The following is a 24,612-nucleotide window of genomic DNA, read 5'->3' on the forward strand; positions in this document are numbered from 1 at the left end:
AGCGCTCAGAGCTCGTTTTCCCGGGGCCGGGATGGAACTGCCCTGGCCGCAGGGGAGTTCAGCCTTGCGCGGGACACGGACCTGCAGACAGCACACACTCCTGGCTTGGCCTCACACCAAAAGGCTGACACAGGGCCAATCCAAAATTAGAGCGTGACTCGCCATGGGTAGGGAGAGTCTATCCCAGGAAGCTTGCCTACTGAAGGCATTGCCTTGCCCTCCTGGGACGCGTCCCAGCTGCCTCCATGTCTGCAGGGCAGGGAAGTGCATGGCCTCCTTGACGTAGTCCGAGAGCTGTTCTTGTACCCAGGGCCCTTCTGAGCACATCCCCTCCCTGAGCATCCTCAGGCACGTGGCGCTGCAGGGTCCTGCCAGCCGTCACTCCCTGGGGAGCTGGAGGAACTATTCTTGCCTGCCCAACCGTGCTGATTTGTGCTTCAGGCTGAGGAGGCCTTTGGGGCGTGGGAGGGGAGGCGTGCCCTAGTGCCAGGAGAAGATGTATTGCCTGGGACCCAGGGATGAGTCCCAGCCGGTGGGGAGATGTTTTATGCAACCCTTTCTTTCCCTCTGCAGAGTCTTCAGGAGAGCTCCTCACCACAGCCTGGTCTCTTTGGCCAGGAAGATGAGGCCTGTGCATCTGCTCCCTTCCACGCTCCAAGCCTCTCTCCGTTGCTGAGCCTGCCCCCGTGGGCAGATCTGCCCAGAGGAGGTCTGTGCTCATAGCACAGTTCAGTCCCCAGTCCGTACTGATGCAAGAGGTTCTTCCTTTCCGGGTGCAGGACTTGCCATTTATCCTTCTTGCATGCCATGAGGCTCCTGTGGGCCCATTCCTCGGGCCCGTCTAGGTCCACCTGTACAGCAGCCCTGCCCTGGAGCACATCAGCTGGCTGGTACGGGTCGACTTTTCTCAGGCAGTCCTTGGCTTGATGCCCACCCACTGCTGGGGAGGCTCCCCCTCCTTCCTTCAAGTCTTTCAGAAGGCACAGCAGCCTGGGAGACCTCGTAGGTGAAGACTGAGAGAGAGAGGGCATTGACTTCCGCCAACTTGCTCTCTGTCCACTCTTCAGGAAATCAGCTGCCCCAGTCAGCAGCAGGCCCACATTTTCCTCCATCAGTCTTCAGCTACTCTTGTAGAGGCGGATGTTGCTCTCGATGCTTTTCGCCTCTTTCTCTGGATGCCCCTTGCGAGACTCAAAGCCAGCTGAGCTTTGCTTTAATATTCTTTACTTGTCTGTGTGGCCCTTTGCTGGGCTGCGGTATGGCAGCGCCTCTCTCGTACTAAAGGGCCACGAGGTCGACCCATTTCATGGCAGCTGTGGTCTCAGCAGTGCTGAGCAGAGAAGAGGGATCACCTTCCGCAATCTGATAGCAAGCCTCTTCCTAATGCAGCCCAGGATGCTGTTGGATGCCGTTGCTGCAAGGGCGCGGGGCTGCCTCATGGCGTCCACCAGGACCCACGTCCTCAGCTGCAAAGCTGTTTTGCAGCCCATTGGCCCCAGCCTGTAGTGATGCATGAGGTTCTTCCTCCTCCACTGCAGGACTGTGCGTAAAGAGGTTTTGGCATTTCCCTTGGCTGAACCTCATGAAATTCCTGTCTGCCCATGTCTCCACCCTCTTGACATCCCTCTGAACAGCAGCACAGCTGTCTGCCGTATCAACGCCCTCCTCCCCCAAGTGGTGTGTCATCCGCAGACTTGCTGAGGGTGTAATCCTTCCCACCCTGCAGGTCATTAAAAAAGGGGTTAAACAATACTGACCCTAGGCTGGATCCCTGCAGTGCACCAAGAGTGACTGGCCTCCGCCTGGACTTTGTGCCACTCATCACAACCCTTAGAGGCCAGCAGCCATGCCAGATTTCAGTCCCCTGCACTGCCCTCTTCCCCAGCCTGCATTCGGTCAGTTGCTCTGTAAGGGTTGTTGCAGGAGCCAGCGCCAAAAGCCTTGGTTAGATGAGATTAACAACGTTTGCTGCACTTCCCTCACCCACCGGCGCCAGGCACGTCCTCAAAGAAGGCCATGCGGTTTGTCAGGCCTGCTTTGCCCTCCATAAAGCCATGCTGACCACTCACAATCACCTTCTTGTCCTTTCATCTTGGGAAAGGGCTTCCCGGATGAGTTGCTCCATCACCGTTGCAAGAGCTCGAGGTGAGGCTGACAGGCCTGTCATTCTCCGGCTCCTCTTTCAGGCCCTTCTTGAAGGCAGGAGGCTCATTGGCTTTCTTCCAGTCCTCAGATGCGTTCTGTGACTGCTGTGACTTTCAAAGGGAGTTGAGAGCAGCCTTGTAGTGACACCAGGTCAGTCCAATCTGTTTACATGTTGCCAGACGTGATCCTCCTCTACCGTGGGTAAGTCTTCCCTGCCCCAGACGTTCCGAGGAATGTCAGGAGCCCAAATTCTGCGCAGCAAATGCTACCCAAAAAGACCAAGGCGAGGAAGTCTTTGAGTATCTCCACCTTTCCTGTATCCCCTGTCCTCAGGGAAGCTGCCCCCTTCAACGCTGGGGTTGCCTTTGCCCTGGCCTTGCTTTTGCTGCTGACCTACCTGGAAGAAGACTTTCTTGTTGCCCCTCACATGCTTTGCTGATTCAACGCCAGGTGGGCTTTGGCCTTCCTAACCCCAGCCCTGCATACTTCGACAGCCTGGCAACTGTTCTCCCCGGAGCAAAGGGCATCAAGAGGAAGACAGCTGAAAGCATTGGCAAAGCCTGGCTGCCCAGGGATGCAATGGCCAGCGACTGTTGGAGCGAGCTGAGGGAGAGGGGGGAGAGGGAAGCACGTGGCATGGCCTTAAAAAGAGGAACCCTTGGGGTCCTCTGCTGACGTGCGCAGCACGGGGCAGAGCTGGGCGTCTTCCGGCAAAGGGGGTTGCAGACAACTGCACTTCACTGCCCCAAGCCAACATCCCCTGCCTGCTCGGGACCCCTCCAGCACTTGGGCTCGTCTTCTGCCCACACTGACACGATTCTGCCTGGGATATCCTTTGGCCTCTCATCCCAGCACATGACATGATCCCGCATCGCGGACCAGGCATGTGAGAAATGAGGAAATGAAATGACAGCATTGACGGAACTAAAACACAACCTGTGCCATTGGGTAGGGTGTTTTGCTTTGGAGGTGAGCCTGCTGGAAAATTACTGCCCGCGTGCAGTGGCTGTGGGCCTGGGGTGGAGCAGGAGCAGTATAAAAGCGGGCCCTTCTCCCCACTCTCTCATCCACTCCTCTCACCTCCAGCTCCTTGGGAAGAAGGTGAGTCTGAAGCCCTTTCTTGTCTTCCTCCTCCTCCTCGTCCTCCTCCTTCTTGGGGATTTCTCAGCGCATACCTGCCCCTTTGTTCCATGCGGGTCTCGGAGCTGCTTGTCATGGGAGAGGGAAGGGGGCAGAAGGTGTGCCATGGGTGGGCCTTGGCTGAGGTGTCTCCTGAGCTATGGGCTAGGCGGAGATCTCCCTGGGTTTGGTTGCTCACGGCGGGGCTCTTTGGAGGGGGAGGAGAAGCCCGTGGGCCTCCTTACACAGTCTCCAGCTCTCGTCTCCAGTTGGTGCCTCGGCTCCTTTGTGGTGGTGTGACAGGCTGCTCCTCACCCACCCTCAGGCTCTGCTTCCCCCCACCCTCTCTCCCAGGTGCACCTCCAGCCCCAAGACATGTCCTGCTACAACCAGTGCCTGCCATGTGCGCCATGCCAGCCCTGCGGCCCGACCCCGCTGGCCAACAGCTGCAACGAGCCCTGTGTCAGGCAGTGCCAGGACTCCACCGTCGTCATCCAGCCCTCCCCTGTGGTGGTGACCCTGCCCGGACCCATCCTCAGCTCCTTCCCGCAGAGCACCGCCGTGGGGTCCTCCACCTCTGCTGCCGTTGGCAGCATCCTCAGCTCTGAGGGAGTGCCCATCTCCTCCGGGGGCTTCGGCCTCTCCGGCTTCGGCAGCCGCTACTGCGGCAGGAGGTGCCTCCCCTGCTAAAGGTGCTGCCGATGGCCCTGGGGAAGGCCCCCGGGGACCCACGAGATGGTGCCGGACTGGGGACGGAGCATTGTGCTGTTGCTTTCCCGGGGGCTGAGCAACCCCAGCACCCCTTGCAAAAGGACAGGGCCAGCCTGGGCTCTCCGAAAGCACGGCCCATGCCTGCCTTTCCCCTCTTCCACTCCCTCCTTTGCCTCCCGTGTCCTTGTTCTCTTGTGCTCCCCTGCGCTGTGAGCCCCACAAAGCCAGCCTAGGGAGGACCTGGTGGCCCTGCTCCCTCTATGGGGCAGGCAGATGGACACCTGGCGGGATCTCTGCCACAGCTGTGGGGCACAGACTCCTCTGCTCCTGGTTCTCCCTGCACCGGGATCTCCACTCAGAGTGCCCTCGCTTCCCTCTTTGGACTCATTAAAGTTCTGCTGCATCCCAGCCCGCGCCTCTGTGTCATCCTTTCCCCTGCAGGCGCTCTCCCAAGATGGGCAGGGAGAGAGGTATTCCTCGGGGTGATTCTGGGAGGGGGGGTTTTGGGGATGGTTGTGCAGTGGTTGTTAACACCATGATTGTTAGCTGAAAGACTGTGGGCAGTCTTTTGAAAGTAGCTGTTCTTCAGAGGCTGGCTGGGCTTTGGTCTGCTGGTGCGAGGTGGTGGGCGATTGCCTTTACGTCACTCATTTTTTTCTTTTTTTTCCCATCCCCTCTTAGACTGTCCTTAATCTTGACCCAAGGGTGTTTTGCTCTCTTGCTCTTCCAATTCTCCCCCCATCGCACTGGGACAGCAGATTAAGAGAAAAGCTGGTGGGTACTTAGTGCTTGCTGGGGTCAACACACCACACAGGCCCACGGGCAGTGCCTGTCCTCCTTGCCCCGCTCCTTCGCTGTCTGTGCCCAGGGCTTCCTGGAGAAGTTTCTGGGGAGAGGGAGGCAGGGAGAGACTCAGGGCAGGAAGAGGGGCAGCGGGTGTGGGCTGAGCGTCTCACAGGGTTGTCCAGGAGCTCTCCAGAGCAGTGCAGTGACCAGCAGCAAAGGCTGCAGAAAGACTCACAGCTGAGGAAGGAGAGCAGCTGAACTGCTGCGGGACACAGCCGGGCATGATCCAGAGCCTCGAATGGCAGCTGGCTGGGTAGCAACAGACCCTGTCTCTCCACACATGCTTCCACCCCTGAGAAGCAGCAGCCCAAAAGCAGGGCCAGGAAAAGGTGCTTGTGTGGTGGTAACCCCATCAAAAGAAGTGGGACTCCCAGCACTGTTCCTGGACATCAAGGGCTTTCCTCAGCATCCTGGGCAGTATGAGCAGGACCTGAGCTAGGAGATAGAGGGTAGTGAGTATCCCACTCTGCTCAGCACTCACCTGATGGCATCTAAATACAAGATGCTGCTCTAAATACAAGAAAGGTGTCATGTAAGAAAGACCTTGACCAAGTGGAATGAGTTCAGTCCAGGATGGGGAGGAGCTGTAGCACTTGGTCCAGCTTGCTGAGCGTGAAGAGAAGACCTTGGTGGGAGACCGAAGAGCAGCTTTGGAGTAGCTGTGGTGAGGTCCCCCAGAAGACAGATCCAGGCTCAACACTGTGGCAGCGTGTGGTTGGAGGACTAGAGACAATGGTCTCGTGTTGAAAGATGAGAGGTTTGGACTTGTTAGGAAGAAAATGGTTTTCACCAAGAGGAGAGTCAAGCAGTGGAACAGGTTGCCTGGGGAGGCTGTGCAGTAACCCTCCTTGGACGCTCATGGCTGACTGAGCTTGGAGCAAGGGGTTGGATCTGATGACCTCTGCAGGTCCTTTCCAACTTGATTATGCTGTGATCGTATGTTGCCAGGCCTGCCTTTTTGTGCCTCTGCCCACTGGGGATAGGGCCAGCAATGAGGAGGAGGGCTGTGAGGGCAATGAGCGTCCCGGCTGAGGAGACGGGTAGCGTGCAGGAGCTCTCCTGAATGCTCTGTGGAAGGAATCAAGATTGCAAAAAGCATTGCTGCACCGGCTAGAAGACCACAGGACCCGTGGACCTCAGCTGTTGGGACAATGTTTTCCCAAAGATGCTGTGGCAGTATGTTCCCTTACTGTTCTCATGCTTTTATTTTCCACCTGGTCTTCTCCTCACCCCGCAACTCTAAATCTCAATGCTGTGGTTAGGACCGGTTCTCCGAGGCTTTCCAGGAAAGGTATTGCCTCTGCCTTGTCAATAACACATTCATCCCCCCCCACTCCTGACTACTTGCTTCACAAGGTTGAGCTCACCAAGGAAAAAGAAAAGGTGTACACAACAAAGTTATGGTAGTGACTGAACTACCTTGGCTGATTCTATCCCAGTATACCCCACATAGGTAGAGAAGTTCAGAAAGCAGAGGGTCACCCAATGCACGACTAAGGATACTCAAAGCAAGGCTGTGTTAACAGTCAGAGCACAACCATCCCCCAAAAACCCCTCCCAGAACCACCCCTGAGCAACATCTCTCTCCCTGGCCATCTTGGGAGAGCGCCTGCAGGGGAAAGGACGAGACAAAGGCATGGTGTGGGATGCAGCAGAACTTTAATGAGTCCAAAGAGGGAAATGAGGCTGATCCGAGTGGAGGCCCCAGTGCAGGGAGAAGCAGGGGCAGGCAGCAGTCTGTGGCCCATGGCTGTGGCAGAGATCCCGCCAGGTGTCCATCGGCCTGCCCCATAGAGGGAGCAGGGCCACCAGGTCCTCCCTAGGCTGGCTTTGTGGGGCTCACAGCGCAGGGGAGCACAAGAGAACAAGGACACGGGAGGCAAAGGAGGGAGTGGAAGAGGGGAAAGGCAGGCATGGGCCGTGCTTTCGGAGAGCCCAGGCTGGCCCTGTCCTTTTGCAAGGGGTGCTGGGGTTGCTCAGCCCCCGGGAAAGCAACAGCACCATGCTCCGTCCCCAGTCCGGCACCATCTCGTGGGTCCCCGGGGGCCTTCCCCAGGGCCATCGGCAGCACCTTTAGCAGGGGAGGCACCTCCTGCCGCAGTAGCGGCTGCCAAAGCCGGAGAGGCCGAAGCCCCCGGAGGAGATGGGCACTCCCTCAGAGCTGAGGATGCTGCCAACGGCGGCAGAGGTAGAAGACCCCACGGCGGTGCTCTGCGGGAAGGAGCTGAGGATGGGTCCGGGCAGGGTCACCACCACAGGAGGGGGCTCGATGACGACGGTGGAGTCCTGGCACTGCCTGACACAGGGCTCATTGCAGCTGTTGGCCAGCGGGGTCGGGCCGCAGGGCTGGCATGGCGCACATGGCAGGCACTGGTTGTAGCAGGACATGTCTTGGGGCTGGAGGTGCACCTGGGAGAGTGGGCGGGGGGAAGCAGAGCAGGGGAGATGGGTAAGGAGCAGTCTGTCACCCCAGCACGAGGGACTCAAGGCACGAACTGGGGATGAGAGCTGGAGACTGTGTAAGGAGGCCCACAGGCTTCTCCTTTCCCTCAGAAGAGCCCCGCCAAGAGTGACCAAGGCCGGGGCGATCCCCACCTACCCAAAGGTCAGGAGACACCTCAGCCAAGCCCCAGCCTCTCTCCATGTCACGCCTTCTGCCCCCTTCCCTCTCCCATGGCAAGCCGTCCCAAAACTCCACATGGGAGAAGGGGGCACGTATGGGCTGAGGAATGCCAGAGGAGGAGGAGAAGGAGGAGAAAGGGCTTCAGACTCACCTTGTTCCCAAGGAGCTGGAGGCGAGAGGAGTGGATGAGAGAGCGAGAAGGGCCTGCTTTTATACTGCTCCTGCATCACCCCAGGTGCACAGTCACTGCACGAGGGCAGTAATTTCCCAGCAGACTCACCTCCAAAGCAAAATATCCTACCTAATGGCAGAGGTTGTGTTTTGGTTTCCGTCAACGCTGCCATTACATTTCCTCATTTCTGACATGGCCACTCGGCCACGGAGGCTCCTTTCAAGTACCGGGATGAGAAGCCCAAGGATTTCCCATGCAGGAACATATCAGTACGGGCAGAAGACAAGCCCCAAGTGGAGCTGGGTTCTTCCTCACTACCTGTGGGGTGTGTTGGGGCTCGGGACAACATCTTGTTCCTCCCACTCTCCTCACAACACCATGCACTTTGGCCGCAGGCTTTGGACCCTGACCTGCATGACACACAAAGGCCTGGCCACTTTTCCAAACACACTGACCATCTTGCAAGCCCCCCAAGCTGTGGGAGTGCTGGCAAGAAGGTGAGGCTGAGGGCAATGGCCACTAGGGCTTCCTGGAGCTGCGTCCTTGGGCATAGCCCAGCGCTCAGAGCTCGTTTTCCCGGGGCCGGGATGGAACTGCCCTGGCCGCAGGGGAGTTCAGCCTTGCGCGGGACACGGACTTGCAGACAGCACACACTCCTGGCTTGGCCTCACACCAAAAGGCTGACACAGGGCCAATCCAAAATTAGAGCGTGACTCGCCATGGGTAGGGAGAGTCTATCCCAGGAAGCTTGCCTACTGAAGGCATTGCCTTGCCCTCCTGGGACGCGTCCCAGCTGCCTCCATGTCTGCAGGGCAGGGAAGTGCATGGCCTCCTTGACGTAGTCCGAGAGCTGTTCTTGTACCCAGGGCCCTTCTGAGCACATCCCCTCCCTGAGCATCCTCAGGCACGTGGCGCTGCAGGGTCCTGCCAGCCGTCACTCCCTGGGGAGCTGGAGGAACTATTCTTGCCTGCCCAACCGTGCTGATTTGTGCTTCAGGCTGAGGAGGCCTTTGGGGTGTGGGAGGGGAGGCGTGCCCTAGTGCCAGGAGAAGATGTATTGCCTGGGACCCAGGGATGAGTCCCAGCCGGTGGGGAGATGTTTTATGCAACCCTTTCTTTCCCTCTGCAGAGTCTTCAGGAGAGCTCCTCACCACAGCCTGGTCTCTTTGGCCAGGAAGATGAGGCCTGTGCATCTGCTCCCTTCCACGCTCCAAGCCTCTCTCCGTTGCTGAGCCTGCCCCCGTGGGCAGATCTGCCCAGAGGAGGTCTGTGCTCATAGCACAGTTCAGTCCCCAGTCCGTACTGATGCAAGAGGTTCTTCCTTTCCGGGTGCAGGACTTGCCATTTATCCTTCTTGCATGCCATGAGGCTCCTGTGGGCCCATTCCTCGGGCCCGTCTAGGTCCACCTGTACAGCAGCCCTGCCCTGGAGCACATCAGCTGGCTGGTACGGGTCGACTTTTCTCAGGCAGTCCTTGGCTTGATGCCCACCCACTGCTGGGGAGGCTCCCCCTCCTTCCTTCAAGTCTTTCAGAAGGCACAGCAGCCTGGGAGACCTCGTAGGTGAAGACTGAGAGAGAGAGGGCATTGACTTCCGCCAACTTGCTCTCTGTCCACTCTTCAGGAAATCAGCTGCCCCAGTCAGCAGCAGGCCCACATTTTCCTCCATCAGTCTTCAGCTACTCTTGTAGAGGCGGATGTTGCTCTCGATGCTTTTCGCCTCTTTCTCTGGATGCCCCTTGCGAGACTCAAAGCCAGCTGAGCTTTGCTTTAATATTCTTTACTTGTCTGTGTGGCCCTTTGCTGGGCTGCGGTATGGCAGCGCCTCTCTCGTACTAAAGGGCCACGAGGTCGACCCATTTCATGGCAGCTGTGGTCTCAGCAGTGCTGAGCAGAGAAGAGGGATCACCTTCCGCAATCTGATAGCAAGCCTCTTCCTAATGCAGCCCAGGATGCTGTTGGATGCCGTTGCTGCAAGGGCGCGGGGCTGCCTCATGGCGTCCACCAGGACCCACGTCCTCAGCTGCAAAGCTGTTTTGCAGCCCATTGGCCCCAGCCTGTAGTGATGCATGAGGTTCTTCCTCCTCCACTGCAGGACTGTGCGTAAAGAGGTTTTGGCATTTCCCTTGGCTGAACCTCATGAAATTCCTGTCTGCCCATGTCTCCACCCTCTTGACATCCCTCTGAACAGCAGCACAGCTGTCTGCCGTATCAACGCCCTCCTCCCCCAAGTGGTGTGTCATCCGCAGACTTGCTGAGGGTGTAATCCTTCCCACCCTGCAGGTCATTAAAAAAGGGGTTAAACAATACTGACCCTAGGCTGGATCCCTGCAGTGCACCAAGAGTGACTGGCCTCCGCCTGGACTTTGTGCCACTCATCACAACCCTTAGAGGCCAGCAGCCATGCCAGATTTCAGTCCCCTGCACTGCCCTCTTCCCCAGCCTGCATTCGGTCAGTTGCTCTGTAAGGGTTGTTGCAGGAGCCAGCGCCAAAAGCCTTGGTTAGATGAGATTAACAACGTTTGCTGCACTTCCCTCACCCACCGGCGCCAGGCACGTCCTCAAAGAAGGCCATGCGGTTTGTCAGGCCTGCTTTGCCCTCCATAAAGCCATGCTGACCACTCACAATCACCTTCTTGTCCTTTCATCTTGGGAAAGGGCTTCCCGGATGAGTTGCTCCATCACCGTTGCAAGAGCTCGAGGTGAGGCTGACAGGCCTGTCATTCTCCGGCTCCTCTTTCAGGCCCTTCTTGAAGGCAGGAGGCTCATTGGCTTTCTTCCAGTCCTCAGATGCGTTCTGTGACTGCTGTGACTTTCAAAGGGAGTTGAGAGCAGCCTTGTAGTGACACCAGGTCAGTCCAATCTGTTTACATGTTGCCAGACGGGATCCTCCTCTACCGTGGGTAAGTCTTCCCTGCCCCAGACGTTCCGAGGAATGTCAGGAGCCCAAATTCTGCGCAGCAAATGCTACCCAAAAAGACCAAGGCGAGGAAGTCTTTGAGTATCTCCACCTTTCCTGTATCCCCTGTCCTCAGGGAAGCTGCCCCCTTCAACGCTGGGGTTGCCTTTGCCCTGGCCTTGCTTTTGCTGCTGACCTACCTGGAAGAAGACTTTCTTGTTGCCCCTCACATGCTTTGCTGATTCAACGCCAGGTGGGCTTTGGCCTTCCTAACCCCAGCCCTGCATACTTCGACAGCCTGGCAACTGTTCTCCCCGGAGCAAAGGGCATCAAGAGGAAGACAGCTGAAAGCATTGGCAAAGCCTGGCTGCCCAGGGATGCAATGGCCAGCGACTGTTGGAGCGAGCTGAGGGAGAGGGGGGAGAGGGAAGCACGTGGCATGGCCTTAAAAAGAGGAACCCTTGGGGTCCTCTGCTGACGTGCGCAGCACGGGGCAGAGCTGGGCGTCTTCCGGCAAAGGGGGTTGCAGACAACTGCACTTCACTGCCCCAAGCCAACATCCCCTGCCTGCTCGGGACCCCTCCAGCACTTGGGCTTGTCTTCTGCCCACACTGACACGATTCTGCCTGGGATATCCTTTGGCCTCTCATCCCAGCACATGACATGATCCCGCATCGCGGACCAGGCATGTGAGAAATGAGGAAATGAAATGACAGCATTGACGGAACTAAAACACAACCTGTGCCATTGGGTAGGGTGTTTTGCTTTGGAGGTGAGCCTGCTGGAAAATTACTGCCCGCGTGCAGTGGCTGTGGGCCTGGGGTGGAGCAGGAGCAGTATAAAAGCGGGCCCTTCTCCCCACTCTCTCATCCACTCCTCTCACCTCCAGCTCCTTGGGAAGAAGGTGAGTCTGAAGCCCTTTCTTGTCTTCCTCCTCCTCCTCGTCCTCCTCCTTCTTGGGGATTTCTCAGCGCATACCTGCCCCTTTGTTCCATGCGGGTCTCGGAGCTGCTTGTCATGGGAGAGGGAAGGGGGCAGAAGGTGTGCCATGGGTGGGCCTTGGCTGAGGTGTCTCCTGAGCTATGGGCTAGGCGGAGATCTCCCTGGGTTTGGTTGCTCACGGCGGGGCTCTTTGGAGGGGGAGGAGAAGCCCGTGGGCCTCCTTACACAGTCTCCAGCTCTCGTCTCCAGTTGGTGCCTCGGCTCCTTTGTGGTGGTGTGACAGGCTGCTCCTCACCCACCCTCAGGCTCTGCTTCCCCCCACCCTCTCTCCCAGGTGCACCTCCAGCCCCAAGACATGTCCTGCTACAACCAGTGCCTGCCATGTGCGCCATGCCAGCCCTGCGGCCCGACCCCGCTGGCCAACAGCTGCAACGAGCCCTGTGTCAGGCAGTGCCAGGACTCCACCGTCGTCATCCAGCCCTCCCCTGTGGTGGTGACCCTGCCCGGACCCATCCTCAGCTCCTTCCCGCAGAGCACCGCCGTGGGGTCCTCCACCTCTGCTGCCGTTGGCAGCATCCTCAGCTCTGAGGGAGTGCCCATCTCCTCCGGGGGCTTCGGCCTCTCCGGCTTCGGCAGCCGCTACTGCGGCAGGAGGTGCCTCCCCTGCTAAAGGTGCTGCCGATGGCCCTGGGGAAGGCCCCCGGGGACCCACGAGATGGTGCCGGACTGGGGACGGAGCATTGTGCTGTTGCTTTCCCGGGGGCTGAGCAACCCCAGCACCCCTTGCAAAAGGACAGGGCCAGCCTGGGCTCTCCGAAAGCACGGCCCATGCCTGCCTTTCCCCTCTTCCACTCCCTTCTTTGCCTCCCGTGTCCTTGTTCTCTTGTGCTCCCCTGCGCTGTGAGCCCCACAAAGCCAGCCTAGGGAGGACCTGGTGGCCCTGCTCCCTCTATGGGGCAGGCAGATGGACACCTGGCGGGATCTCTGCCACAGCCGTGGGGCACAGACTCCTCTGCTCCTGGTTCTCCCTGCACCGGGATCTCCACTCAGAGTGCCCTCGCTTCCCTCTTTGGACTCATTAAAGTTCTGCTGCATCCCAGCCCGCGCCTCTGTGTCATCCTTTCCCCTGCAGGCGCTCTCCCAAGATGGGCAGGGAGAGAGGTATTCCTCGGGGTGATTCTGGGAGGGGGGGTTTTGGGGATGGTTGTGCAGTGGTTGTTAACACCATGATTGTTAGCTGAAAGACTGTGGGCAGTCTTTTGAAAGTAGCTGTTCTTCAGAGGCTGGCTGGGCTTTGGTCTGCTGGTGCGAGGTGGTGGGCGATTGCCTTTACGTCACTCGTTTTTTTCTCTTTTTTCCCATCCCCTCTTAGACTGTCCTTAATCTCGACCCAAGGGTGTTTTGCTCTCTTGCTCTTCCAATTCTCCCCCCATCGCACTGGGACAGCAGATTAAGAGAAAAGCTGGTGGGTACTTAGTGCTTGCTGGGGTCAACACACCACACAGGCCCACGGGCAGTGCCTGTCCTCCTTGCCCCGCTCCTTCGCTGTCTGTGCCCAGGGCTTCCTGGAGAAGTTTCTGGGGAGAGGGAGGCAGGGAGAGACTCAGGGCAGGAAGAGGGGCAGCGGGTGTGGGCTGAGCGTCTCACAGGGTTGTCCAGGAGCTCTCCAGAGCAGTGCAGTGACCAGCAGCAAAGGCTGCAGAAAGACTCACAGCTGAGGAAGGAGAGCAGCTGAACTGCTGCGGGACACAGCCGGGCATGATCCAGAGCCTCGAATGGCAGCTGGCTGGGTAGCAACAGACCCTGTCTCTCCACACATGCTTCCACCCCTGAGAAGCAGCAGCCCAAAAGCAGGGCCAGGAAAAGGTGCTTGTGTGGTGGTAACCCCATCAAAAGAAGTGGGACTCCCAGCACTGTTCCTGGACATCAAGGGCTTTCCTCAGCATCCTGGGCAGTATGAGCAGGACCTGAGCTAGGAGATAGAGGGTAGTGAGTATCCCACTCTGCTCAGCACTCACCTGATGGCATCTAAATACAAGATGCTGCTCTAAATACAAGAAAGGTGTCATGTAAGAAAGACCTTGACCAAGTGGAATGAGTTCAGTCCAGGATGGGGAGGAGCTGTAGCACTTGGTCCAGCTTGCTGAGCGTGAAGAGAAGACCTTGGTGGGAGACCGAAGAGCAGCTTTGGAGTAGCTGTGGTGAGGTCCCCCAGAAGACAGATCCAGGCTCAACACTGTGGCAGCGTGTGGTTGGAGGACTAGAGACAATGGTCTCGTGTTGAAAGATGAGAGGTTTGGACTTGTTAGGAAGAAAATGGTTTTCACCAAGAGGAGAGTCAAGCAGTGGAACAGGTTGCCTGGGGAGGCTGTGCAGTAACCCTCCTTGGACGCTCATGGCTGACTGAGCTTGGAGCAAGGGGTTGGATCTGATGACCTCTGCAGGTCCTTTCCAACTTGATTATGCTGTGATCGTATGTTGCCAGGCCTGCCTTTTTGTGCCTCTGCCCACTGGGGATAGGGCCAGCAATGAGGAGGAGGGCTGTGAGGGCAATGAGCGTCCCGGCTGAGGAGACGGGTAGCGTGCAGGAGCTCTCCTGAATGCTCTGTGGAAGGAATCAAGATTGCAAAAAGCATTGCTGCACCGGCTAGAAGACCACAGGACCCGTGGACCTCAGCTGTTGGGACAATGTTTTCCCAAAGATGCTGTGGCAGTATGTTCCCTTACTGTTCTCATGCTTTTATTTTCCACCTGGTCTTCTCCTCACCCCGCAACTCTAAATCTCAATGCTGTGGTTAGGACCGGTTCTCCGAGGCTTTCCAGGAAAGGTATTGCCTCTGCCTTGTCAATAACACATTCATCCCCCCCCACTCCTGACTACTTGCTTCACAAGGTTGAGCTCACCAAGGAAAAAGAAAAGGTGTACACAACAAAGTTATGGTAGTGACTGAACTACCTTGGCTGATTCTATCCCAGTATACCCCACATAGGTAGAGAAGTTCAGAAAGCAGAGGGTCACCCAATGCACGACTAAGGATACTCAAAGCAAGGCTGTGTTAACAGTCAGAGCACAACCATCCCCCAAAAACCCCTCCCAGAACCACCCCTGAGCAACATCTCTCTCCCTGGCCATCTTGGGAGAGCGCCTGCAGGGGAAAGGACGAGACAAAGGCATGGTGTGGGATGCAGCAGAACTTTAATGAGTCCAAAGAGGGAAATGAGGCTGATCCGAGTGGAGGCCCCAGTGCAGGGAGAAGCAGGGGCAGGCAGCAGTCTGTGGCCCATGGCTGTGGCAGAGATCCCGCCAGGTGTCCATCGGCCTGCCCCATAGAGGGAGCAGGGCCACCAGGTCCTCCCTAGGCTGGCTTTGTGGGGCTCACAGCGCAGGGGAGCACAAGAGAACAAGGACACGGGAGGCAAAGGAGGGAGTGGAAGAGGGGAAAGGCAGGCATGGGCCGTGCTTTCGGAGAGCCCAGGCTGGCCCTGTCCTTTTGCAAGGGGTGCTGGGGTTGCTCAGCCCCCGGGAAAGCAACAGCACCATGCTCTGTCCCCAGTCCGGCACCATCTCGTGGGTCCCCGGGGGCCTTCCCCAGGGCCATCGGCAGCACCTTTAGCAGGGGAGGCACCTCCTGCCGCAGTAGCGGCTGCCAAAGCCGGAGAGGCCGAAGCCCCCGGAGGAGATGGGCACTCCCTCAGAGCTGAGGATGCTGCCAACGGCGGCAGAGGTAGAAGACCCCACGGCGGTGCTCTGCGGGAAGGAGCTGAGGATGGGTCCGGGCAGGGTCACCACCACAGGAGGGGGCTCGATGACGACGGTGGAGTCCTGGCACTGCCTGACACAGGGCTCATTGCAGCTGTTGGCCAGCGGGGTCGGGCCGCAGGGCTGGCATGGCGCACATGGCAGGCACTGGTTGTAGCAGGACATGTCTTGGGGCTGGAGGTGCACCTGGGAGAGTGGGCGGGGGGAAGCAGAGCAGGGGAGATGGGTAAGGAGCAGTCTGTCACCCCAGCACGAGGGACTCAAGGCACGAACTGGGGATGAGAGCTGGAGACTGTGTAAGGAGGCCCACAGGCTTCTCCTTTCCCTCAGAAGAGCCCCGCCAAGAGTGACCAAGGCCGGGGCGATCCCCACCTACCCAAAGGTCAGGAGACACCTCAGCCAAGCCCCAGCCTCTCTCCATGTCACGCCTTCTGCCCCCTTCCCTCTCCCATGGCAAGCCGTCCCAAAACTCCACATGGGAGAAGGGGGCACGTATGGGCTGAGGAATGCCAGAGGAGGAGGAGAAGGAGGAGAAAGGGCTTCAGACTCACCTTGTTCCCAAGGAGCTGGAGGCGAGAGGAGTGGATGAGAGAGCGAGAAGGGCCTGCTTTTATACTGCTCCTGCATCACCCCAGGTGCACAGTCACTGCACGAGGGCAGTAATTTCCCAGCAGACTCACCTCCAAAGCAAAATATCCTACCTAATGGCAGAGGTTGTGTTTTGGTTTCCGTCAACGCTGCCATTACATTTCCTCATTTCTGACATGGCCACTCGGCCACGGAGGCTCCTTTCAAGTACCGGGATGAGAAGCCCAAGGATTTCCCATGCAGGAACATATCAGTACGGGCAGAAGACAAGCCCCAAGTGGAGCTGGGTTCTTCCTCACTACCTGTGGGGTGTGTTGGGGCTCGGGACAACATCTTGTTCCTCCCACTCTCCTCACAACACCATGCACTTTGGCCGCAGGCTTTGGACCCTGACCTGCATGACACACAAAGGCCTGGCCACTTTTCCAAACACACTGACCATCTTGCAAGCCCCCCAAGCTGTGGGAGTGCTGGCAAGAAGGTGAGGCTGAGGGCAATGGCCACTAGGGCTTCCTGGAGCTGCGTCCTTGGGCATAGCCCAGCGCTCAGAGCTCGTTTTCCCGGGGCCGGGATGGAACTGCCCTGGCCGCAGGGGAGTTCAGCCTTGCGCGGGACACGGACCTGCAGACAGCACACACTCCTGGCTTGGCCTCACACCAAAAGGCTGACACAGGGCCAATCCAAAATTAGAGCGTGACTCGCCATGGGTAGGGAGAGTCTATCCCAGGAAGCTTGCCTACTGAAGGCATTGCCTTGCCCTCCTGGGACGCGTCCCAGCTGCCTCCATGTCTGCAGGGCAGGGAAGTGCATGGCCTCCTTGACGTAGTCCGAGAGCTGTTCTTGTACCCAGGGCCCTTCTGAGCACATCCCCTCCCTGAGCATCCTCAGGCACGTGGCGCTGCAGGGTCCTGCCAGCCGTCACTCCCTGGGGAGCTGGAGGAACTATTCTTGCCTGCCCAACCGTGCTGATTTGTGCTTCAGGCTGAGGAGGCCTTTGGGGTGTGGGAGGGGAGGCGTGCCCTAGTGCCAGGAGAAGATGTATTGCCTGGGACCCAGGGATGAGTCCCAGCCGGTGGGGAGATGTTTTATGCAACCCTTTCTTTCCCTCTGCAGAGTCTTCAGGAGAGCTCCTCACCACAGCCTGGTCTCTTTGGCCAGGAAGATGAGGCCTGTGCATCTGCTCCCTTCCACGCTCCAAGCCTCTCTCCGTTGCTGAGCCTGCCCCCGTGGGCAGATCTGCCCAGAGGAGGTCTGTGCTCATAGCACAGTTCAGTCCCCAGTCCGTACTGATGCAAGAGGTTCTTCCTTTCCGGGTGCAGGACTTGCCATTTATCCTTCTTGCATGCCATGAGGCTCCTGTGGGCCCATTCCTCGGGCCCGTCTAGGTCCACCTGTACAGCAGCCCTGCCCTGGAGCACATCAGCTGGCTTGTACGGGTCGACTTTTCTCAGGCAGTCCTTGGCTTGATGCCCACCCACTGCTGGGGAGGCTCCCCCTCCTTCCTTCAAGTCTTTCAGAAGGCACAGCAGCCTGGGAGACCTCGTAGGTGAAGACTGAGAGAGAGAGGGCATTGACTTCCGCCAACTTGCTCTCTGTCCACTCTTCAGGAAATCAGCTGCCCCAGTCAGCAGCAGGCCCACATTTTCCTCCATCAGTCTTCAGCTACTCTTGTAGAGGCGGATGTTGCTCTCGATGCTTTTCGCCTCTTTCTCTGGATGCCCCTTGCGAGACTCAAAGCCAGCTGAGCTTTGCTTTAATATTCTTTACTTGTCTGTGTGGCCCTTTGCTGGGCTGCGGTATGGCAGCGCCTCTCTCGTCCTAAAGGGCCACGAGGTCGACCCATTTCATGGCAGCTGTGGTCTCAGCAGTGCTGAGCAGAGAAGAGGGATCACCTTCCGCAATCTGATAGCAAGCCTCTTCCTAATGCAGCCCAGGATGCTGTTGGATGCCGTTGCTGCAAGGGCGCGGGGCTGCCTCATGGCGTCCACCAGGACCCACGTCCTCAGCTGCAAAGCTGTTTTGCAGCCCATTGGCCCCAGCCTGTAGTGATGCATGAGGTTCTTCCTCCTCCACTGCAGGACTGTGCGTAAAGAGGTTTTGGCATTTCCCTTGGCTGAACCTCATGAAATTCCTGTCTGCCCATGTCTCCACCCTCTTGACATCCCTCTGAACAGCAGCACAGCTGTCTGCCGCATCAACGCCCTCCTCCCCCAAGTGGTGTGTCATCCGCAGACTTGCTGAGGGTGTAATCCTTCCCACCCTGCAGGTCATTAAAAAAGGGGTTAAACAATACTGACCCTAGGCTGGATCCCTGCAGTGCACCAAGAGTGACTGGCCTCCGCCTGGACTTTGTGCCACTCATCACAACCCTTAGAGGCCAGCAGCCATGCCAGATTTCAGTCCCCTGCACTGCCCTCTTCCCCAGCCTGCATTCGGTCAGTTGCTCTGTAAGGGTTGTTGCAGGAGCCAGCGCCAAAAGCCTTGGTTAGATGAGATTAACAACGTTTGCTGCACTTCCCTCACCCACCGGCGCCAGGCACGTCCTCAAAGAAGGCCATGAGGTTTGTCAGGCCTGCTTTGCCCTCCATAAAGCCATGCTGACCACTCACAATCACCTTCTTGTCCTTTCATCTTGGGAAAGGGCTTCCCGGATGAGTTGCTCCATCACCGTTGCAAGAGCTCGAGGTGAGGCTGACAGGCCTGTCATTCTCCGGCTCCTCTTTCAGGCCCTTCTTGAAGGCAGGAGGCTCATTGGCTTTCTTCCAGTCCTCAGATGCGTTCTGTGACTGCTGTGACTTTCAAAGGGAGTTGAGAGCAGCCTTGTAGTGACACCAGGTCAGTCCAATCTGTTTACATGTTGCCAGACGGGATCCTCCTCTACCGTGGGTAAGTCTTCCCTGCTCCAGACGTTCCGAGGAATGTCAGGAGCCCAAATTCTGCGCAGCAAATGCTACCCAAAAAGACCAAGGCGAGGAAGTCTTTGAGTATCTCCACCTTTCCTGTATCCCCTGTCCTCAGGGAAGCTGCCCCCTTCAACGCTGGGGTTGCCTTTGCCCTGGCCTTGCTTTTGCTGCTGACCTACCTGGAAGAAGACTTTCTTGTTGCCCCTCACATGCTTTGCTGATTCAACGCCAGGTGGGCTTTGGCCTTCCTAACCCCAGCCCTGCATACTTCGACAGCCTGGCAACTGTTCTCCCCGGAGCAAAGGGCATCAAGAGGAAGACAGCTGAAAGCATTGGCAAAGCCTGGCTGCCCAGGGATGCAATGGCCAGCGACTGTTGGAGCGAGCTGAGGGAGAGGGGGGAGAGGGAAGCACGTGGCATGGCCTTAAAAAGAGGAACCCTTGGGGTCCTCTGCTGACGTGCGCAGCACGGGGCAGAGCTGGGCGTCTTCCGGCAAAGGGGGTTGCAGACAACTGCACTTCACTGCCCCAAGCCAACATCCCCTGCCTGCTCGGGACCCCTCCAGCACTTGGGCTCGTCTTCTGCCCACACTGACACGATTCTGCCTGGGATATCCTTTGGCCTCTCATCCCAGCACATGACATGATCCCGCATCGCGGACCAGGCATGTGAGAAATGAGGAAATGAAATGACAGCATTGACGGAACTAAAACACAACCTGTGCCATTGGGTAGGGTGTTTTGCTTTGGAGGTGAGCCTGCTGGAAAATTACTGCCCGCGTGCAGTGGCTGTGGGCCTGGGGTGGAGCAGGAGCAGTATAAAAGCGGGCCCTTCTCCCCACTCTCTCATCCACTCCTCTCACCTCCGGCTCCTTGGGAAGAAGGTGAGTCTGAAGCCCTTTCTTGTCTTCCTCCTCCTCCTCGTCCTCCTCCTTCTTGGGGATTTCTCTCGCGCATACCTGCCCCTTTGTTCCATGTGGGTCTCGGAGCTGCTTGTCATGGGAGAGGGGAGGGGGCAGAAGGTGTGCCATGGGTGGGCCTTGGCTGAGGTGTCTCCTGAGCTATGGGCTAGGCAGAGATCTCCCTGGGTTTGGTTGCTCACGGCGGGGCTCTTTGGAGGGGGAGGAGAAGCCCGTGGGCCTCCTTACACAGTCTCCAGCTCTCGTCTCCAGTTGGTGCCTCGGCTCCTTTGTGGTGGTGTGACAGGCTGCTCCTCACCCACCCTCAGGCTCTGCTTCCCCCCACCCTCTCTCCCAGGTGCACCTCCAGCCCCAAGACATGTCCTGCTACAACCAGTGCCTGCCATGTGCGCCATGCCAGCCCTGCGGCCCGACCCCGCTGGCCAACAGCTGCAACGAGCCCTGTGTCAGGCAGTGCCAGGACTCCACCGTCGTCATCCAGCCCTCCCCTGTGGTGGTGACCCTGCCCGGACCCATCCTCAGCTCCTTCCCGCAGAGCACCGCCGTGGGGTCCTCCACCTCTGCTGCCGTTGGCAGCATCCTCAGCTCTGAGGGAGTGCCCATCTCCTCCGGGGGCTTCGGCCTCTCCGGCTTCGGCAGCCGCTACTGCGGCAGGAGGTGCCTCCCCTGCTAAAGGTGCTGGCGATGGCCCTGGGGAAGGCCCCCGGGGACCCACGAGATGGTGCCGGACTGGGGACGGAGCATTGTGCTGTTGCTTTCCCGGGGGCTGAGCAACCCCAGCACCCCTTGCAAAAGGACAGGGCCAGCCTGGGCTCTCCGAAAGCACGGCCCATGCCTGCCTTTCCCCTCTTCCACTCCCTTCTTTGCCTCCCGTGTCCTTGTTCTCTTGTGCTCCCCTGCGCTGTGAGCCCCACAAAGCCAGCCTAGGGAGGACCTGGTGGCCCTGCTCCCTCTATGGGGCAGGCCGATGGACACCTGGCGGGATCTCTGCCACAGCCGTGGGGCACAGACTCCTCTGCTCCTGGTTCTCCCTGCACCGGGATCTCCACTCAGAGTGCCCTCGCTTCCCTCTTTGGACTCATTAAAGTTCTGCTGCATCCCAGCCCGCGCCTCTGTGTCATCCTTTCCCCTGCAGGCGCTCTCCCAAGATGGGCAGGGAGAGAGGTATTCCTCGGGGTGATTCTGGGAGGGGGGGTTTTGGGGATGGTTGTGCAGTGGTTGTTAACACCATGATTGTTAGCTGAAAGACTGTGGGCAGTCTTTTGAAAGTAGCTGTTCTTCAGAGGCTGGCTGGGCTTTGGTCTGCTGGTGCGAGGTGGTGGGCGATTGCCTTTACGTCACTCGTTTTTTTCTCTTTTTTCCCATCCCCTCTTAGACTGTCCTTAATCTCGACCCAAGGGTGTTTTGCTCTCTTGCTCTTCCAATTCTCCCCCCATCGCACTGGGACAGCAGATTAAGAGAAAAGCTGGTGGGTACTTAGTGCTTGCTGGGGTCAACACACCACACAGGCCCACGGGCAGTGCCTGTCCTCCTTGCCCCGCTCCTTCGCTGTCTGTGCCCAGGGCTTCCTGGAGAAGTTTCTGGGGAGAGGGAGGCAGGGAGAGACTCAGGGCAGGAAGAGGGGCAGCGGGTGTGGGCTGAGCGTCTCACAGGGTTGTCCAGGAGCTCTCCAGAGCAGTGCAGTGACCAGCAGCAAAGGCTGCAGAAAGACTCACAGCTGAGGAAGGAGAGCAGCTGAACTGCTGCGGGACACAGCCGGGCATGATCCAGAGCCTCGAATGGCAGCTGGCTGGGTAGCAACAGACCCTGTCTCTCCACACATGCTTCCACCCCTGAGAAGCAGCAGCCCAAAAGCAGGGCCAGGAAAAGGTGCTTGTGTGGTGGTAACCCCATCAAAAGAAGTGGGACTCCCAGCACTGTTCCTGGACATCAAGGGCTTTCCTCAGCATCCTGGGCAGTATGAGCAGGACCTGAGCTAGGAGATAGAGGGTAGTGAGTATCCCACTCTGCTCAGCACTCACCTGATGGCATCTAAATACAAGATGCTGCTCTAAATACAAGAAAGGTGTCATGTAAGAAAGACCTTGACCAAGTGGAATGAGTTCAGTCCAGGATGGGGAGGAGCTGTAGCACTTGGTCCAGCTTGCTGAGCGTGAAGAGAAGACCTTGGTGGGAGACCGAAGAGCAGCTTTGGAGTAGCTGTGGTGAGGTCCCCCAGAAGACAGATCCAGGCTCAACACTGTGGCAGCGTGTGGTTGGAGGACTAGAGACAATGGTCTCGTGTTGAAAGATGAGAGGTTTGGACTTGTTAGGAAGAAAATGGTTTTCACCAAGAGGAGAGTCAAGCAGTGGAACAGGTTGCCTGGGGAGGCTGTGCAGTAACCCTCCTTGGACGCTCATGGCTGACTGAGCTTGGAGCAAGGGGTTGGATCTGATGACCTCTGCAGGTCCTTTCCAACTTGATTATGCTGTGATCGTATGTTGCCAGGCCTGCCTTTTTGTGCCTCTGCCCACTGGGGATAGGGCCAGCAATGAGGAGGAGGGCTGTGAGGGCAATGAGCGTCCCGGCTGAGGAGACGGGTAGCGTGCAGGAGCTCTCCTGAATGCTCTGTGGAAGGAATCAAGATTGCAAAAAGCATTGCTGCACCGGCTAGAAGACCACAGGACCCGTGGACCTCAGCTGTTGGGACAATGTTTTCCCAAAGATGCTGTGGCAGTATGTTCCCTTACTGTTCTCATGCTTTTATTTTCCACCTGGTCTTCTCCTCACCCCGCAACTCTAAATCTCAATGCTGTGGTTAGGACCGGTTCTCCGAGGCTTTCCAGGAAAGGTATTGCCTCTGCCTTGTCAATAACACATTCATCCCCCCCCACTCCTGACTACTTGCTTCACAAGGTTGAGCTCACCAAGGAAAAAGAAAAGGTGTACACAACAAAGTTATGGTAGTGACTGAACTACCTTGGCTGATTCTATCCCAGTATACCCCACATAGGTAGAGAAGTTCAGAAAGCAGAGGGTCACCCAATGCACGACTAAGGATACTCAAAGCAAGGCTGTGTTAACAGTCAGAGCACAACCATCCCCCAAAAACCCCTCCCAGAACCACCCCTGAGCAACATCTCTCTCCCTGGCCATCTTGGGAGAGCGCCTGCAGGGGAAAGGACGAGACAAAGGCATGGTGTGGGATGCAGCAGAACTTTAATGAGTCCAAAGAGGGAAATGAGGCTGATCCGAGTGGAGGCCCCAGTGCAGGGAGAAGCAGGGGCAGGCAGCAGTCTGTGGCCCATGGCTGTGGCAGAGATCCCGCCAGGTGTCCATCGGCCTGCCCCATAGAGGGAGCAGGGCCACCAGGTCCTCCCTAGGCTGGCTTTGTGGGGCTCACAGCGCAGGGGAGCACAAGAGAACAAGGACACGGGAGGCAAAGGAGGGAGTGGAAGAGGGGAAAGGCAGGCATGGGCCGTGCTTTCGGAGAGCCCAGGCTGGCCCTGTCCTTTTGCAAGGGGTGCTGGGGTTGCTCAGCCCCCGGGAAAGCAACAGCACCATGCTCCGTCCCCAGTCCGGCACCATCTCGTGGGTCCCCGGGGGCCTTCCCCAGGGCCATCGGCAGCACCTTTAGCAGGGGAGGCACCTCCTGCCGCAGTAGCGGCTGCCAAAGCCGGAGAGGCCGAAGCCCCCGGAGGAGATGGGCACTCCCTCAGAGCTGAGGATGCTGCCAACGGCGGCAGAGGTAGAAGACCCCACGGCGGTGCTCTGCGGGAAGGAGCTGAGGATGGGTCCGGGCAGGGTCACCACCACAGGAGGGGGCTCGATGACGACGGTGGAGTCCTGGCACTGCCTGACACAGGGCTCATTGCAGCTGTTGGCCAGCGGGGTCGGGCCGCAGGGCTGGCATGGCGCACATGGCAGGCACTGGTTGTAGCAGGACATGTCTTGGGGCTGGAGGTGCACCTGGGAGAGTGGGCGGGGGGAAGCAGAGCAGGGGAGATGGGTAAGGAGCAGTCTGTCACCCCAGCACGAGGGACTCAAGGCACGAACTGGGGATGAGAGCTGGAGACTGTGTAAGGAGGCCCACAGGCTTCTCCTTTCCCTCAGAAGAGCCCCGCCAAGAGTGACCAAGGCCGGGGCGATCCCCACCTACCCAAACGTCAGGAGACACCTCAGCCAAGCCCCAGCCTCTCTCCATGTCACGCCTTCTGCCCCCTTCCCTCTCCCATGGCAAGCCGTCCCAAAACTCCACATGGGAGAAGGGGGCACGTATGGGCTGAGGAATGCCAGAGGAGGAGGAGAAGGAGGAGAAAGGGCTTCAGACTCACCTTGTTCCCAAGGAGCTGGAGGCGAGAGGAGTGGATGAGAGAGCGAGAAGGGCCTGCTTTTATACTGCTCCTGCATCACCCCAGGTGCACAGTCACTGCACGAGGGCAGTAATTTCCCAGCAGACTCACCTCCAAAGCAAAATATCCTACCTAATGGCAGAGGTTGTGTTTTGGTTTCCGTCAACGCTGCCATTACATTTCCTCATTTCTGACATGGCCACTCGGCCACGGAGGCTCCTTTCAAGTACCGGGATGAGAAGCCCAAGGATTTCCCATGCAGGAACATATCAGTACGGGCAGAAGACAAGCCCCAAGTGGAGCTGGGTTCTTCCTCACTACCTGTGGGGTGTGTTGGGGCTCGGGACAACATCTTGTTCCTCCCACTCTCCTCACAACACCATGCACTTTGGCCGCAGGCTTTGGACCCTGACCTGCATGACACACAAAGGCCTGGCCACTTTTCCAAACACACTGACCATCTTGCAAGCCCCCCAAGCTGTGGGAGTGCTGGCAAGAAGGTGAGGCTGAGGGCAATGGCCACTAGGGCTTCCTGGAGCTGCGTCCTTGGGCATAGCCCAGCGCTCAGAGCTCGTTTTCCCGGGGCCGGGATGGAACTGCCCTGGCCGCAGGGGAGTTCAGCCTTGCGCGGGACACGGACCTGCAGACAGCACA

The sequence above is a fragment of the Mycteria americana genome, chromosome 22 (assembly GCF_035582795.1).
Source record: "Mycteria americana isolate JAX WOST 10 ecotype Jacksonville Zoo and Gardens chromosome 22, USCA_MyAme_1.0, whole genome shotgun sequence".
In the NCBI taxonomy this organism is placed as follows: domain Eukaryota; kingdom Metazoa; phylum Chordata; class Aves; order Ciconiiformes; family Ciconiidae; genus Mycteria; species Mycteria americana.